We start from the raw sequence: 18,015 nt of genomic DNA, 5'->3' as shown, positions 1-18,015 counted from the left end.
AATCTTTCTCGGTCCTAATATTTTTCTCAAAATTTTCCTTTCTTTCTTTTCCATGTTTTCTATTTCCCCCTTTTTGTTAAGAGTTAGGCACTCCAATGCATACAGGCATTCTGGTCTAATGACAGTTTTATAATGTCTTAATTTAGCTTGAATCGAAATGTTTTTTTTGTTATATATGTCTTTGGTTTTTTGAAAAGCAAATTCCATTTTCCTTGCTCTCGCCTGGTTTGCACTCTTGTCTAAACCATTCACTTGAATTATTTCACCTAAATACTTAAATTTTTCTACTCTCTTAATATTACCGTATTTAGTAATAAGATTTTTCTTGTTATTTCTATGATTAGACATATACACGGTTTTTTCAAATGAAATCTGCAGTCCAGCTCTGGCCGAAACTTCTTGTAGTTTCTCCAGGTAGTTCTGAGCTATTTCTTCGTTTTCTGTAATTATTGCCAGATCGTCTGCAAAAGCTAAACAGTCCACTTCTATTTTTTTCTTTTTTTGTTCCAATTCTGATGTCATTCTTGGTGCCTTTGAGTTCTTCTTTCCATATTCTCAATATCTTTTCCAGTACGCAGTTGAAGAGGATTGGGGATAAACCATCACCTTGTCTAACACCTGTTTTAATTTCGAACTTCCTTGAAATTTCACCCATAAATTTAACTTTGGCCTTACTGTTTGTTAGCGTCTGTTTGATAATTTGAATTGTTTTCGTATCGACCCCAAATTCTTCCAATACTTTCAGTAATGTTTCTCTATCTACCGAGTCGTATGCTCTTTCAGTAATAATCTTATACGGTTAATACTAGCTCAACTTGGAGAGATTAAAAACATCTAGTGACGAAATAAATGAGGAGATCAACTAATCTAGTAGCAAACAGGAAGGCAGCTTCAAATTGTTTCGGGATGAGATTACTGATAATTTAAACCGTAAATCCGAGGAAATATCAGAACGGTTGAAAACTCAGGTACGTGAGGAATTCAAGTCAGATATTAATATTCATAAGTCCAGACTTGATTGTGTGCAGTCTGTTAATATTGTTGAGATCAGACAACAGAGGCTACAACGGGAATTGCAAATAGAGGAATTCGCACAAAAGTTCGAGTCATTACAGTTACAGACTAACACCGAAGTTTCAAAGACGCAAAATCAGTTGATGACTGTTACAAAACGAATCGAAGAATATAAGAGAGAGTGACGTAAATGAACAATGATCCAGATAAAAGGTCAGACGATACTCAGCCGGTTCCATTCACTGTTACCAAAGAATTTCAGTCTCTGCAACGTTTTAGAGAAGGGCAGATGAGATTAATCAGCAAAATAAAGGTGACATAAGATACAGGAACAGCTTGACAATATCGAAGAAAAGATCGTTTGCGATAACGATACCAGTAGGTTCAATAATTATCACGTTGGAAATCTCAATGAACGCACTAGTTTTATAAATGCTAATGACTTCTATGACTTCTCTTGTCAACGTGATATTTTTGCAGGACACAATGAATAGAACGCTAATTACGGTACGACAGAAAACAGAAAAACGGTAGCTTTGATTGCAAACATTTTCTCGAAGTTAATTTACGGAACATGGAAAAGCGAATCGTACTGTCTAGCAAAACGCAAACTGTGCCAAAAGGCAATACTATCTACCATTACGCACAGAACACCATTATTTCCGATCATTCCTGTGAAACTAAGAGAATTAGCTGTTGTTGACATTTTCTGTCCTCTTACGACATCTAAACATTGTCATTCATTTGTTTTTGTAGCTGTTCAGCATATCTCTAAATTTGTGTCGTTTACACCATTACAGAAAGCTACTGCAAAATCTGTTTCTATATCGTCCGTAAAGAATTTTCTGAGAGAAGCAGGGCATGTTGACGAAGTAATTTTGATAATGGGCCACAATTTCGTTCAACTTTATGGCTAAAAACTTTGAGACGTAGAAGAATTAGAGTAATATTTAAATCACATTTATACCATCTTGTAACCCATCAGAACGTATTATGAAAGAGTTAGGCAAACATCGCATACTGTATTGCAAATTGGGATTCACATCTACATGATTTTCAAAGTATCATTAACGAGCTACCGAATATTTATACTAAAGAATAAATCACCACCAAATCGTATGAATCAGTTGGTGGCCTTCCCGATACAACGACGTTTAAGACACAATGAAATAATTAATTTAGCATTGGAAAATTCGAGAAAGCTGCAGAGAAAAGAAGAAGCTACAGAATCCACGAGTGAACACCAAGAGTTTACAGGTAGGTCAGAAAATGTTGCACAAATCTCATAGTTTATCTTAAAAAGGGATGTCTTTAAGTAGCAAATTTTTCTTTGTGTATGAAGGTCCTTTTCACATTCGACCAATCGCACATACAAATACTGAGAAACTTGAAACCACAAGCACACATAAATCAAGAGCTCTTCATCACGTATCGAACATCAAAGTGTACAAATAATAATAACCCAGGTGGTTTACTGTACTTTGGTAAACATTTGCAGTGGCAAGCATACGTGCCCCAGGTGTTACAGTGCATTTTCATACTTTCGCTTTCAGCACTGTTTCATACTCTTCAACTAACCTGTGTCTCTGTTAATGTATCTCCTACTGTCAATCTACTTACTACGGAATTTTAAAGAATAGTCATGATATATGATTTGTGTTGTGTGAAGAAAAGTCCTTTGAATTTGTTAAGCATAGTCTGACAAGCTGATGAGACGGTGGAAACAGACGTCTAGTTGCACTATGACAGTATGGAATGGTGAGACATTTTTGAATAATTTGAATTCAGCTGGTATTATTCTAAGTTTACTGGTGGAGTATCTGATTGAAATGTGATACTGTTGTATTATTTCTTGAGTTTGTTATTCTTCATTTGAGATCTTGGTATAGCAGAGGAGACTTGGTTTTGAGGTTCTGAGATACTAATTTTTTTATTCTTCACGAAGATAGTTTGCACATATAATGAAGTTTTTTTTGTGTCTTATGGTAAATTGTGATGTACACCTTTACCAGACAGAATACTGTGTTATCTTTGAGGTAAGTGAATGAGATGACTTTTTCTACAGGTACATACAGTATTACGTGAAGTAAGTCATGAATTGTAGAGGTTTAACTGCTGACTTTCTTTTGAATGGGAGACTTTGTTTGTGTAAGTGGTTCTGAATTGAGGATGATATTTCTGATGGGCGGTAGTTTAACTAGGAACATTTCTGACTGATGCTTGTTCCACTATTTGCGAAGTATCTTTGAAGAGTGATCTAAGGAAGACTGTGCGACATAGAAGTGGAACATGTTGACAAATTTTGCTTTATGATTACCATGTGAGGCTTATGATATTAATACGGGTTATTGTGGTGCAATTATTGCATATTTTTTGGTGCAGATGTGATATATTATGTAAAGTGGTCTACGAATCATAGCATATTATGCTAAAGGTTAACGAAATATGTTATTCTGAGGAAGATAGACGAAGCATTATAGACGATTTAGTGAGGAAGCATTTTTTGCAGTTATTTATGCAACAAAAGAAGGCATGGAAAGTACACTCTTCAAGCGAAGCAACCCACAGCTATGCTCGACGCATGGAGGTTCTAATTGTGCACACTTCATTCTGAGGTAGTCACACTGATATCTTCATAAGAGATTTATTTTGTCATGAAAGATTTTCTGAGAGGACAGTACTACTGAAGTTGCTACTGACGAGATGTATTATGACGTTAAGAGTTACGGATTATGGAAAGAAAATGAGTTACAGTTTGAGATACAAATCATTCCTGCTGTAAATATCATAAACTCTAGAAAACACGAAACGTCTACCTGTATGAAACACCAACGCTTGAAGATGAGACTTTTCTTTCACCTATCTGGAGACAAGAGTGCACATTTGGATGTAACCGTCGAGTAATGGGCATGGATAGTTGTGCAAAGATTTTTTCTCCGCTGCTTAATTATGTGAGGTATGCGCGAAATGAATTTTCTATCTTTGCGAAGTTGTGGAATGAAGTTGTGGCAAAAATTTTTGTTTTTTACTTATTACTGTTTACACTCATTGTACTTTTTTATGTGTGACATGACCATAACTGAAGTTTTCTTTAATGCAAAAGTAATAAAAAGAACACAGAACTCTATGAATTTGTAGGAGCTAAACGATGTTTTACAGATTGGAGTATAACGTACGTAGCGAGCGAGCTACATTCTAACAAAACGAATGTTACAGTAGTCTGTTAAGAACTATACATCCCAGAAGTACCCAGTCATGCTGAAAACATTGACCCTTGACTTGTATATAAACATGGTGTGCATTTTGACAACCTTTTCCATTCAGCATGTAGCATTTTTACGCCTTGGTGCAAGTTGATCAGCTACATTTTTATGCATGTTGTAAATAACTGTCTAAAATAAGTCACTTCAATACATTTGTGTCTTTTTATTTAAACTGTTACTTCAAAGTTTCTCTTATGGTTCTGCTACAGCAGTGATACAGTGCCGATTCTATCACGCTAAGTCAATGATTCTAAGATGATGACTTTTTTCCTCTTGTCATTAAGTAATACTTAAGCTCAAGAGAAATAATTTGTTTCATTTTCGGTTAATAAACCATTTCTTTCAGCTACTGTTGAAGAGTTCGAGGATGAATCTTTTTTGTGTTTCATCTTAGAGTAAGTTATGTCGATATTAGTTGCTTTATAAGACATGTCTCATGAAAGTCGTATTTATTTTGCTGTTGTGACCAACTACATATGACAATACAATTCTGACTCCACACACAGGCAAGCTGACATTTCACATGTAACGATTCTGTCCTTGTGTTGCTACTTGTTGTTTTCTGTTCGACGATCCATAATGTAAACATTAGTACGATTTTTGAGAAATGCAATAATTACGTTGTAATAATGAGAAAGTGCTTTTGATAATCACAGGCCCTTACTAAATGATTGGATGTGTAATAAGTTGTGAGAGCTGAACAGAATATGCAGTCATAAGAAATGACATTCTTTACTAACTTACGTTGACTGGAGCTCAAGTCACCCATACTTTATAAGAAAGAATTGCATGTATACTCATATTTTTTCTTAAATGTCTCCCAAAGAAATTGGATTACATGAACTTCATATTTTGACTGTTTACCTGTAATTTTACTGTGTGTAAATATATCAACTCTAATTTCCTGTTGTATGAAAAATTAAATGACATGTAACTAATATGTGTATATCTCAACTCTGGAATCTACGATTAATTGTATTTTTTAGATATGTCACCATTAATATTTTTGGACAGATCTATACGTCATTCAGTGGTGTTCATTACTATTTTTGGACTCATCTATATGTCATTCAGAGGTGTTAAGAGTCACATATTTTGTATGTTCTGGATCAAGACATACACTTTGTGATTCGCTGTATACTGTACCATTAGAAAATGAATTTGTAGAGAACTAGTTTGCCAATATGTGATTGGCGTAAACTCCATATTTAGAACTGTACTTCAAGAAACTTGCCACACTTAACGTAATTATTTGTGGTCATAACAATTTGAGTCATTCACAGAGCACTGATCTTATGTGCCTATTCATGTAATGTTGACTTTTATATTCAAGTGCATATAACTTAGTATTATTCATTTATTCAATGATATTTGTTTCCGTTACTGTGTCGTATATGAGACTTTTGATCTCCTATGTCAATTATGAGAACATGTTTTCTCAAAGGGATATCATGTCAATGCTTTTTGATCATCATGCATACTTGTGCCCTATATCCTTACTTCTGATTCTGTGTTGCATCTTTATCTGAATGTGTGACACACTAAAACATTTTGGTGTGGTTTTCAGTGGACATAATGTGTGTAATGAGTCACTGAGTCTGCTTACACCTCAAACTTGTGTGTCGTCAAATGATTATATTCACATTTTTGTGTGGTTGTCAGTGGAAATAATGTGTGTGATGAGTCCCTGAGCCTGCTTGCACCTGAAACTTGTGTGTTGTCAAATTAAAATATTAATATTTTGGTGTGGTTGTCTGTGGCCATAGTGTGTGTTACCCCTGAGTCTGCTGCACCTAAAACATGTGTTTCTTACCTAGTTTTCTGTTGCCAGACGATTTTTATTCTGTTGGAGAACTGTATATAACATGTTGTTGTCTTGTCAAATGAACTACCACCAGTGTCAGGTAGATTTGAGTGCTAACCATCTAAATGGTACTTGTATATTTATTTTATCTTTCTTTGCACTATTTTCGTTTCTGTGTAATATTTGTATCTATACAACCGAAAGGCTTTCTTATATTCTTGGAGAACTATAAATAACGTTTTGTTATCCTATCAAATGAAGTGATGGTTGTGAATACTTACATGCACAAGATGATACTTGTATTTAATTTTTTCTTGACTGTATTGTACAGCTTATCAGTTTCCTGTTATGTACAATTTATGTAATCTTTTGCTTATGTTTATGTAGTCAACCACTTTCGTAAAATATCTTATGCTATTCTTCTCAATTTTGCTACGTAAGAATTTTGCGTTTGCTCCTTGCGAACATGTTAGGCAAGAACCACCCCACAAAATTCTTAAAAGTGACATCTATGATTCTGGTGTGTGCGTACACAAACTCTGAGTCTGAGATATTATTATTGCGAGTACTAGCGAGTGGGCAGTTGTCGAGGGGAGTCGGAAGTAGTCGGACGCAGGGTGCAGTGGAGGGAAGCCGCGTGACATGAGAGGCTGCAGCCTGCAGTGATCATGCTAGTAGCGCCGTAGGAGACTTTGGTATTAATTGAGGATCTTTTGGTAATTTGCCTTTTCGCTGCACGTAGTTGTTAGTTGCATGCACACTGGAGAGACTTTGTCAGATTTGAGTATGGATGCATTCTGAGTAATATTCGTCTCTTTGTTGTGGCCAGAAACGTATTTATTGGGTATAGACATTGTGGAATAACAAAAAGTTTGTGCAGGGTTTGTCAGCGTTTAAATCATCAATCTTCTGTATACAGTAAATTAAAAGTTTTTATTGGTTTCCTTTATTTTTCTTTACATCTATTAAGTTTAGTTGGCAAAACCCCCCCTGATCATTCAATTTCTGTGTATAAAAGTATGGCAGTAATTGTTGCAATTAGACCATGCATTGCACTCTGCATGGATCGCAGTATTGCTTTTTGAAGTATTTTAGCATGTTGCTGATCACGCAGTTGCAGCGGCAAGACGAGGTAAGTTGTCCGTTGAATATAGGAGCATTTCAGAACAGTTGCTAGGAGACGTTAGAGGATAATTTAACACTCGCAGTCAGTTGGTAGAGAATTGATTGCTTTATAATTCGTAGGTTTGTGTCTTTTGTTCTAATATTTTCAGAGACGCACGACACACATAACATTCATTTCCGTGAGTCATTTTAAAATAATTACGAACCGGTTTCACATATAGTGCACAGATTTACGGTATTCTAACTGATCAGTAATGAAGCCGTCACTTTCTTTGGACATTCCAATGCGGTCTGCTTTTGAGTGATTCGCCGGTCATTTGCAGTGAAATAATCAATGAGTTTGCGATGTTTATCGTCAGTTACAGTGATCGTACTTCCGCTGCGTGTTGTATCAACACTTATGAGCCTTCCGGGGCAGCAACCAAGACGTTTTATTGTTCATCGATTTACAGTAGACCGAACAACACCATCGTCAACATAATCAGCCTCTAAACGATGACGAGTCTCACTACCAGCCAATTTTCCAGCAGTCAAAAATCCGGTAACAGCACACTGTTTAACTCGCGTTAACATAGCACCAGAACACGTCTCCATACTTCTACTACGCATAGAGCACTGGATAAACGCGATGCATTCAAACTGCGCATGTGTTTGAGGGGTAAATTAACTGATAAATGCCACCTGACACTTTTCTTTTTACAAGCGTGTGTGCATTACTTTTAGGACTACCGTTGTCTATATGAATTAAACTGTTTTTGTCGTTATTAAATTGTAATAGTTAAACATGTTCAGTATCTTTGTTAAAGCTGTCTACGGATGAATTAAATACTGCCCTAGTGTTTCCGACCTGGAACGGAGCGACTATCGTACCAGAAGAGCCAAATTATCGTAAATGAACAAAATTTAATCAAAATCATCGCACTTATCAGCATAATGACGATAATATGTAATACTGAGTGTCACATCTGTTTTTGTATACTTATATTTTAAACTATACCACTGTTTTCCGATCAATAGAGATTTTTTAGAATTAAAATTAATGTTTTATGCATGACACATAAAACTGTTCCATGAACAGTTGTGCGATAGCTCCCTGTTTACGATACGTCACAATTGGCTCCATCGCGAACACACTACGTCCATTCTGTTTTTTTTTTTCCCCCACCAACACCAGCAACGTAAGAATTGTCACACAATAGTTCCGTTACGGAACTAAGTGCTGTATTCGTTGCTGCTAAGTAATTATGGCTTTGTAGATGATCGTCTGGATAATACGTTGTAATGAATCAATGTTAGCTCAGTATTAACCTAAACCTTAGAAGCGCTATGCGTACGAATCGCAAGCACAATATGGACTGGCAGCATTTTCTCACACACGTTTCCCATATGCAGCAACAAGTATAATTTACCTACACAAATATAATTTAATAAATGGATAATATAATAATTAACATAATTTGATATAAAATATGATTTACCTATGGGCTTCGGTTACAAGGAAAGAGGGAAAAACAGATATCAGCAAGAAGCATGGAACACGGAGGGGAGAAGAATTTCACCAATTTTAGGAACTTAACGCTGTTCACACATAACACGAAACATCTGCTGTGCCTGTTCTGCGCCCTAAAGGTTGAAAACATGAAGCAGCGCCTTTACTTTAAGAGCTTAACTCATTTTCTGCAAAGACTGCAAATCTACATGCCGAGGAGGCAAAACCAAAATGCTGTGCGCAGTATTAGATCGCGAATATTGGATGCATTGTGAGGCGCACGAAGCTTTCTGAGATCTACCTAAGAATCGTCGTCATTTAATGAACGTGGGCAACATTTGAAAGTCACTCGAAAAATGGTACGCTTATTCAATAATCTGCACACAGAGGGCCAATATATTGAATTTATGAAGAAGTGAAAAGGAAAGTGCATTAACAAATGAAACCAGCGACAATTTTATTGAGCTTTTGTTAAGATGTATTTTATATTAAAACACCCAGAAAATATAAATATTTTTGCAAACAGCATAATAAAAGTCTTGAAAGTCTCTTCGGGTTTGTTGCCGGATCCTAAAATCTCGGAGGGCAACAACCGCGATGGGTGGCGCATGCGCAGTGTACTGTACGGTGGCGTATGTAGGACATTGTTTTGCAGCCTAGCGTCAGTTCTCAGCGGGACTCATCAGCAGAAGCAGCATTCTCCTGAAGGTGGCGACCGGTTGGATCGCCGAAATATCGAATCTAGTTGATTTTAGGATCCGGCAGCAGACACGAAGAGACTTTCAAGATTTATTACGCCGAGAAGCCTACGAAGTCAGCATCATATAAGATGCGAAGCTTTGCCAACAATAAGAAGATTATGGAATGAACGTCATTTTTTTTAAAATGCTGTACCAGTTTATTATCGCAGTGTCACTATTTATATAACTTAAAACTCGTTAGACATTAAAATGCTATTAAAATTCTTTCCAAATCCATGTTACCATATAAATCGTGAATTTTGTGGTTTTCTTTCTGTAAGTAGTGCTACATTCACTCGGTGAAGGTTCATAAGTTGTACAATTTGCCTTTCTGTTTTCTGGTTTTCACTCGATGTTTGGCTAAGAGTACACTGTTGGCAGTCGAAATCACCATTTTATTCCATGTTTTCGTATTTCTTAAATTGGTCTGACTAAATACATAAATGCACAGTCACAATTAGCATTCGAGTGCGGAAGTGATATAACATCCAACGCAAATCCAGACAAATACTTAAAAGTCATCCCTTGTCGCCATTTTAACAAACCATCAATTTTGACCCCAAAATATCCATGGAACTTTTTATTTCAGTATCTGCCGGGAGCTCAAGCGATGGTAATAGGCGCCACTCATTGTCGATTAGGTGGTATTAATCATTGGGTGTAACACGAGGCAAAGATTCTATCAAAGACAGCAAACTTGGCACGATATCTCTTGGCTTTCGGAAGCTGGCTTTTGCAGGACTCACAGATATATCAGTAGTTTAAGAACAGGATCCGAAAAATTGAAGCGTTTCTTAATTTCCTTACGGCCTTCCATTAGAAATTCGACACAAGTTGTTGAAAAACCTGATTTCAGCAAGTTCCTAACTTAAGCGCCAAAGTACATCTTTTTCGGGCGTAAACGATGCGTCTCGTTGCATAGATTTAGTTCGTTCAAATCACTTTAATCAGTATAATCCTTGGACAAGTACGATTCTAACAACTCTTGACAGTTTGTAGAGATTGTGTCATGGAGATTCGTAACGACTACAGACGATGATTGGAAGAGTTCATTCAACCTAGTGAATTTTGGTGAATATAGTCCAGAAAAAGGCAGAATAGTTTGATCAGAGGGTTGCTGAGAGCATGGACTATCTGTTCAACAGATAACAATCTAATTGTCAGCGTTTTGTCTTTAAAATACAATTCTAGTGGAGTCCACGGTTTAATTACAATACACGCCGATCCACGATTGATGGCTGTTCGTGGATGTCATGGTACAGACAGGAAAGGCATTGTTGACGATTTCAAAGCGCCTGTTGGGGTACACGTATGCGCGCGCTTTCCGCTTGAAGAAAGCAAATATCTTGCAAATTATGTGTCCCGCGTGCTTATGTAGAATTTATCATTTACCACCACCATCAGCGATGGCAGCTCGCAACAAATGAAATAGAAATTCACCAAACAACTCGCTACGATCAGGTTTAGTGGTCGCATTATCTACGGCATTCAGAGCAGCACGTTCAAACACGTGACGTTGGTGCGCTGAACAAGCCTAAACGCGACCGCCATCGTTCGTGACTGCCAATTGCTTTTAAAGGTAACCAAAACATTTGCGCTGTTACAAGCATTTTGAGACAAATGTTGTCGTTTTACGCTGTTCATAAATTCGCCGTACATATTTCGTGCGAGATCTTCGCAACTCCTGGGTAATTTCTTACGTGCACTGCTAGCACAAAGTACAATGAGAGGCACACGTACTTGAATGCCAGGGTCCATTTCGATAAATCTTGAAGCTACAGAATTACCTTTTCCCATCTTTGTACTGGCTCCATCCTATGCGAATCCGATGATGTTCTCACACAGAAATTCACAATCTTCGAAGAATTCTGCCAGTATATCGAAGGTAAGTTCCGCAGTAGCACACTCCACGTCCGAATTTTGCTCAAAAACTTGACAGAGATCCTCTTTGACATAAAAAAAACCTGTTTTACACATTACAAGATATAAGAATGCAATACATATAATTAAATCAATAAATACAGTGAAAAAATCGTTATTGCCTCACAATAACCGATATCGTTTGCATGTTCCCAATATCAATGGATTCGTCTATTATAACGTAAACCGAGTGACCTGCAATTTTTTGTTGTAGTACTTCTTTTTCGGCGGTGGCGATCCGTTTTTTATTACTGCAGTTCGTTTTGTTACCTTTCATTGTATGTTTCTAATAATTTCAGAATCAGGCACACCAGTCTTCAACAGTGATGTCAGATGAGTCAAAGTAGTGAAGGAAATGTTGCAGGGGTAGCCAACCGGTCGATCCCGATCGACCTTTCGATCGCGGCTATTAGTCCAGATGGTCGTGGCAAGGCAAAAACGTCAAATTCAATATACCTAATAATAATACTTATTTGTAAAAACTACTTAGAACACACTGTGCAACGTAATCACCAACTGCTGTGCACATAGTCTTGTATAATTTTGCAATCGCTGTTCCGTCACTTCATAACGTTAACGTAACGTTAGGCCGGTATTACACTATCAAATTTCTTTGTCCAAAATCTTTGTCAAAGATATTTGATAGTGTAATAGGGACTTTGTCAAATGTCGTCCAATATTTGATCAAATCTAGGGCTTCGCTGTATATTTGATCAAAGAAACCGCTTGTCTTCTGTTCACTGCAATGTGACATGCTACCACATGGAGCGCTAGCATCGCTGCAGCGTTCTGTCGTCTGTAGTGTTTTTATAACCATTGCCGGTAAATACAATTGGTGTGTGCCGACAACTACAAAATTAATAGAGATGTCTGAAGCTGATGAGGCGCTTTACAACGTGAGGCACCCTGAATACAAAGATAGATTAAGAAGATTGGAGACCTAACCTGACCTAACCTAACCTAACATAACCCTCTCCTGTAGCAAGGAATCGGAGTGTTATAGTGAGCCTGTCTTCTGAAGATGTAGCAGTTCTTAAGTGAATATTGTGCTTTGTGATATGAGGATACACTTTATTGAGCACATACAGAAATGTATGCTCATCCATTCTTAAGTAATTGATGTACGACTTGACGTCTTCCACTGTAAGCTCACGTAACAAGTTTTGTTGAATGCTTTTATCGTGTCGTCGTAAAACCCACGGCTTCACCCAGATTAGATTAGTTTTTCGTTCCGTAGATCCGTGCTGAGGAGATCCTCGTGGATGTGGAACATGTCGATCTTTTTAAAGCTGAAATAACAATACTAATACTATGAATAAATACAATACATCATTTGTTTCTATTAAAAATTTCGGCAATGGAGTAGAAGGAGTTGGCCAGTAGTATGTCTTTCAGGCTCCTTTTAAACTGATCTTTATTTCTAACTAAATTTTTTATGTTTCCTGGCAAATTATTGAAGATGAGTGTTCCTGAGTAGTGGACCCCTTTTTGAACTAAAGTAAGTGCTTGTAAGTCCTTGTGCAGATCATTTTTGTTCCTGGTATTGTATGTATGAACTGAGTTGTTTGTTGGAAAAAGAGATATATTATTTACGACAAATTTCATTAAGAAGTAAATATACTGAGAGGCAGTAGTTAGTATACCCAGTTCTTTGAAGAGGTTTCTGCAGGAGGTCCGTGAATTTACTCCACAAATAATACGTATTACACGCTTTTGGACCTTGAAAACTTTTGTTTGACTTCAAGATTTACCTCAAAATATTATCCCATATGACATTATGGAATGAAAGTATGCAAGCTTTTTCATTTTTATGTTGCCTATGTCTGCTAACACTCGAATTGCAAATACAGATTTGTTAAGGCCTTTCTGCAGTACTGTGGTGTGCTCCTCCCAACTGAATTTATTATCAAGTTGTAATCCCAGGACTTTTAAGACTGTCAACCTCGTATGTATGGTTCCATTTTTTTCCCCCACTTCTTTTCCGCATGTGCACACAAAGCAATTGGAGTACGTAGAACTGCTGCGGTTAATAACAAGTTGTTGTCAGCCATCTTGAACTTTGACGAAAAATTTGATGACAGCGTAATACCCCTTGTAGCGCTACGTCAAAGATCTTTGTCAAATATATGGACGGAATATTGGATCACATCTTTGATCAAATCTTTGACAAAGAAATTTGATAGTGTAATACCGGCCTAAGGCGACAGCCCCGGACGGTGCACAAGTCCCGCCCAATCACCCCCCTCCACACCAATCCATATCCTAAGCTCCGCCCATGCTCTGCCGCATGTTCGAACATCGAAGTTGTACGTATCACAGATATGCCAATCATAACAAGGGAGAAAATCAGTAGCTAGTACGAAATACGGTTTTTCCGGTACCATTGTGAAAGAATTAGAAATATGTTCATTGAATATGCGAGTTGAAAAATCATCAACAAGAATGAAAAATAAAAATAGTATCCACACTGTCTTTTTTTTTCATGAGATTTCATCTGCACTATATCAAAACATCTGATATTTGTTAACTGCAGTGAGCGCAAATTTCCGTCACCTCGCGTAGTGTAATAAATTCTGTTGGGAAATATTAATTGGTAGTATCGCCAAGGATGCTGTCCATTATCTCTATTGTGTAAAGTCAATGTTTTGCATTAACAAAGCGTGTGGAACGAGGGGTAGGGCTGGTGTCAATCCGTCAGTTGACGACAGGAGCTCGCGGAGTTACGACGTCAACGGCTACAGATGTAAATAAGGATTAGACTCTGCGTTGCGCCTCGTACGCTATGGATAAGTAGTTGAAAAGAAACGCTGAACGAACTAAAAGATTAGGAAAGAGATCAGATAAAGTAAATTAATATTTTCATTATTATTTTACTCTGTGGAAGAAGCAAATTACCCACCTCCTAAATCAAACGGGGTGATTCCCGACGATTTTGAGATTATTCTCACCATATCTTTCACAGGTTTTGTTGGATTGGATTGTTTGTTACAGACGTAGTGAGGTATATGTATAATGAAATCACCCCACACAGTACACAATTTCCCGGGTTCGATTCCCGGCGGGGTCAGGGATTTTCTCTGCCTCGTGATGACTGTGTGTCGTGTGCTGTCCTTAGGTTAGTTAGGTTTAAGTAGTTCTAAGTTCTAGGGGACTGATGACCATAGATGTTGAGTCCCATAGTGCTCAGAGCCATTTGAACCATTTGAGTACACAATTTTATAAAAACCTCCGTTATTTTATAACTTTATACCAAAATCTTGACAAAACTGTACAGCAAGTGTCACAATGCCGCACGCTGCTGATGTCGTTGACAAATGCAGCCACAATACTTTTCCACCGGTCGCAACAATAGTTTCCGCTTCATAATACTGCGTGAACTTTCAACAGTCAAACTGTTCGTCAGATAATTACGTAGGTAAACAATCGAACCAACGTACAAGTTGCGGAAGACTGGTAATACAATCTCGTGCTTAAAATAACGAGCACGCAGTCGTGACGGTTAGCGACGGTTGCTATGCGGTGGGAGAGAGAGGATAAACCATACTGTCCGAAATTCCACCGGTGTCCAAAATAATCCAACTTGACCCAAAGCTTTAATAAATAAAAAATTAGAAATATTGTTCACTCCCTAGATTTTTGCCATCATTACGAAAACAAATTTAATGAACATTTAGTGGTACGATATCTTTACGTTTATTATTACAGGAATGGTGTTACTGACATTTTAATTTCATCTCTGTAGATCGTCGAAAAATTTGCTCCAAAGAAATCAAAAACTTATCACTTTTATCAAGATGGGAACTAGACTATTTCTTTAATATGGCGGAAGAAAACTGTTGCTGCTTATTATGAAATACATACGTAACAATAGCGAAAAAAGAAATTTAGAGCGAAATTTCTACACAGTTCATAGTAAATATCAGACAGACTTTCCGCCTAACAGCAAAATAAGAAAGAGTAAACAGCAAGCATTGAAATCGCAATCAACAGTCCAAGAAAACATGTTTTCTAGGCCTATTGAGTAAAGTAAGGCTGCAACTATTTTTTCCAAGTACTTTAGAGACCTGCACAAAAGTGCAGACCTTTTTCCAATGGAGAATGCTTCAAGGAAATTTTCGAAAAAGTGTCAGATTTGCTGTTCGTGACTTTCAAAAATAAAAATTAAATTAGAAAAGCTATTCATGGTTTACAGCTGTCTCGGAATACTGTGATGCGCCGTATGGAAACGATGAGTAGAAACATAGACGAACAACTACAAAGAGATATCGTCCTGTGTTGCTTTTTCGCTACAACTTGACGACTGTACAGATATCACTGATACGGCACAATTACTTATTTTTGTTCGGATGGTCTTTAAAGATATGCCGACGGAAGAACAGCTAAGTATGATTTCCTTAAAAGAAAAGGCTCGCAGCCTTGATATATTCACTGCATTCAAAGCATACATTAGCAAGATTAAGCTACCTTTGCACAAACTCGTTATCAGTGACAGGTATTCATAATGGTTTTGTTGCTCTTTGTCACAAAGGCTAAGACTTTCCAGGCTTCATTAGCTACCATAGCAAAATTCATCAACAAATAGTGGGTAATAAAAGATTAACAAAACATGTAATGGATATTTATTTCAAGACTGTAAATTACATAATAGGAAACGCTCTCCAAAGGCGGCTTTTTAAGCAACAATTAGGTGAGAAGCAACCAGATTTGGCATTGCACACTGACATGGGATGCTTGAGTCGAAGCAGGCTTTTGTAAGGACGTCGAGATGTATTGGACGTGTTAATAAGATTTCTTGAAGAGACATGATGATTATCCCAAATGCTTGATGTAGACTGGCAATGTGATTTAGCATTTTGAGTAGATTTTACCGGAAAACTGAGCACATTAAATCTGGAATTACAAGGTAAGAATAAAACAGTAGCAGAAATGATTAATTCTACTGCAACGTTACAAAGTCAAACAGCGCCTATAATAATTGACATCGAGAAGAAAAAATTTCAACAATTTGTTAACATAAATCATTGTTGGAAAAACATCCTACCTGCAATTTCATTCCTGACAAGCACACGACAAAAATTAAGGCATCGAAATTCGCTTTAGTGATCTGAACTGAGAAGTTGGTGGAATTGACCAGTTATCCGTTTAACAATTCCATCGACCACAATGACATCTATGAAATGGCTAAAAATTTGTAGATACATTTCAAAGGGGCCACGTGATTCTCCAAAACGAAATTATTACTCTGCGCTTCGATATATTTCTAAAAGCAAGGTCATCCTTTGGTCTAGATTTATGGGCATTGGTTTCCAACGAGAAATATCCATATTTGAAAAAAATATTTTGAAAAACTGCATTCGCGTTTTGGTTCAACAAATTTATGTGAACCAGTATCTTTCTGCAGAAAACAAACAAAAAATTAACGCCGTTCTCGCTTGACAGACGCTCATAAATTGCGGTCTTCAAGTTGGCAATTTCCACCTACAATCCTGTTTTTTTTTAATCTAGCGGAAGATGCTCAGACGCAGTGTTCACACTAGTATGAATAAGTAGCTGGTAAGAATAATTTCCAATTTTATGTTTTCCCTCTAAATAAAATAAAAAAATACTACGTAACTATACTGAACTACACTGTTTCCTTTAAAATTCAAGAGGTATGCAAGTGGTAGACCGCACAGTGTTTCGTCAGTAAACAGTAGATAATGGGTATAATCAATTTGGCCACCCTTGAAGAACGTACTGTGTTCAAGTAAAGGACCACGTAATTTCATTTTAATAGCTTGAGCTTCTTTTTGTCGTGTGGTGATTTCATCAGTCTTTTTGAGGAAAGAGGAAATCGTCGACTGTTCTTGTACCAGACTGCGAACATGAGTTTTCGATGTCGTATGCCTTTTTATCATAGTCAGCTCTGCTTTTATTATTACGTTGCATGTATCACACACAGCTTTGCACGAATATTCAGGCATCTTTCTAAGCCATTCTTTGCAATCTTCATATTTGAGCCATGCATCTCTCAATTTCGTTAACGATGTTCATTGTTAATTATCGCGATTTTTCTCGGGGGTGATTCAGTTCTCTGACTGTCACTGTCTCCGCATGAAGGACTCACATTTCTTTCCACAAAGAAAATATCATTGAGTGTAACTGATGTATGTACTCGTATATATAATACGCAGCCGAGTAACTAACATAGTTGTTACTTACCAATGTAAAAGCAATCACTCGTCCAGTCACAAAGCTGTCGCCTCAGAATATCATTCCTTTCATGAATACGTGAAAGTTCAGCGTCACTACCCACGTGACAAGATCGCACGCTTCAAACACAATTTATGTAACTGCCAACACTCCAATAGAAAATATTCGAAATGCGCAAAGCGCAAACATTAAAAAACAAGTTAGTGATATCGAACAACGTCATTATATTCTCGCTCATTGGTCGGTAGATGTTCTGAGCCACTGAGATGATTGATGTGACAAGTTTACTTACGAATGTAGTACGCCAAGTAGGGCTGTGAGACAAAAACCCTTCTTCGTTATTTAACTGTTGTCGATCAGAGTAAGAGTACAATGTATTGTCAAATTTTTTATTACGTTCGAAATTATCGTACATCTCCGTACTGTAGTAACATGCTTTCGTACATCGCGCGAAGGCATGAAACTATC

General features: G+C 37.2%; 1 long non-coding RNA gene across 1 annotated transcript; it reads right to left on the bottom strand.

The window, feature by feature from the left end:
* Nucleotides 1-15,957: 15,957 nt before the first annotated feature.
* LOC124711177 lies at nucleotides 15,958-17,608 on the bottom strand. The gene is made up of 2 exons (XR_007005437.1): nucleotides 17,557-17,608; nucleotides 15,958-16,245 (listed from the first exon to the last, which is right to left on the bottom strand). It is a non-coding gene; the product is annotated as an uncharacterized LOC124711177 (long non-coding RNA).
* Between the last annotated feature and the right edge of the window lie 407 nt (nucleotides 17,609-18,015).

Source organism: Schistocerca piceifrons, chromosome 8 (genome assembly GCF_021461385.2).
Source record: "Schistocerca piceifrons isolate TAMUIC-IGC-003096 chromosome 8, iqSchPice1.1, whole genome shotgun sequence".
NCBI lineage: Eukaryota > Metazoa > Arthropoda > Insecta > Orthoptera > Acrididae > Schistocerca > Schistocerca piceifrons.
Note: the sequence above shows the minus strand (reverse complement) of the source record. Positions and strands in the feature narration are given on the sequence as shown.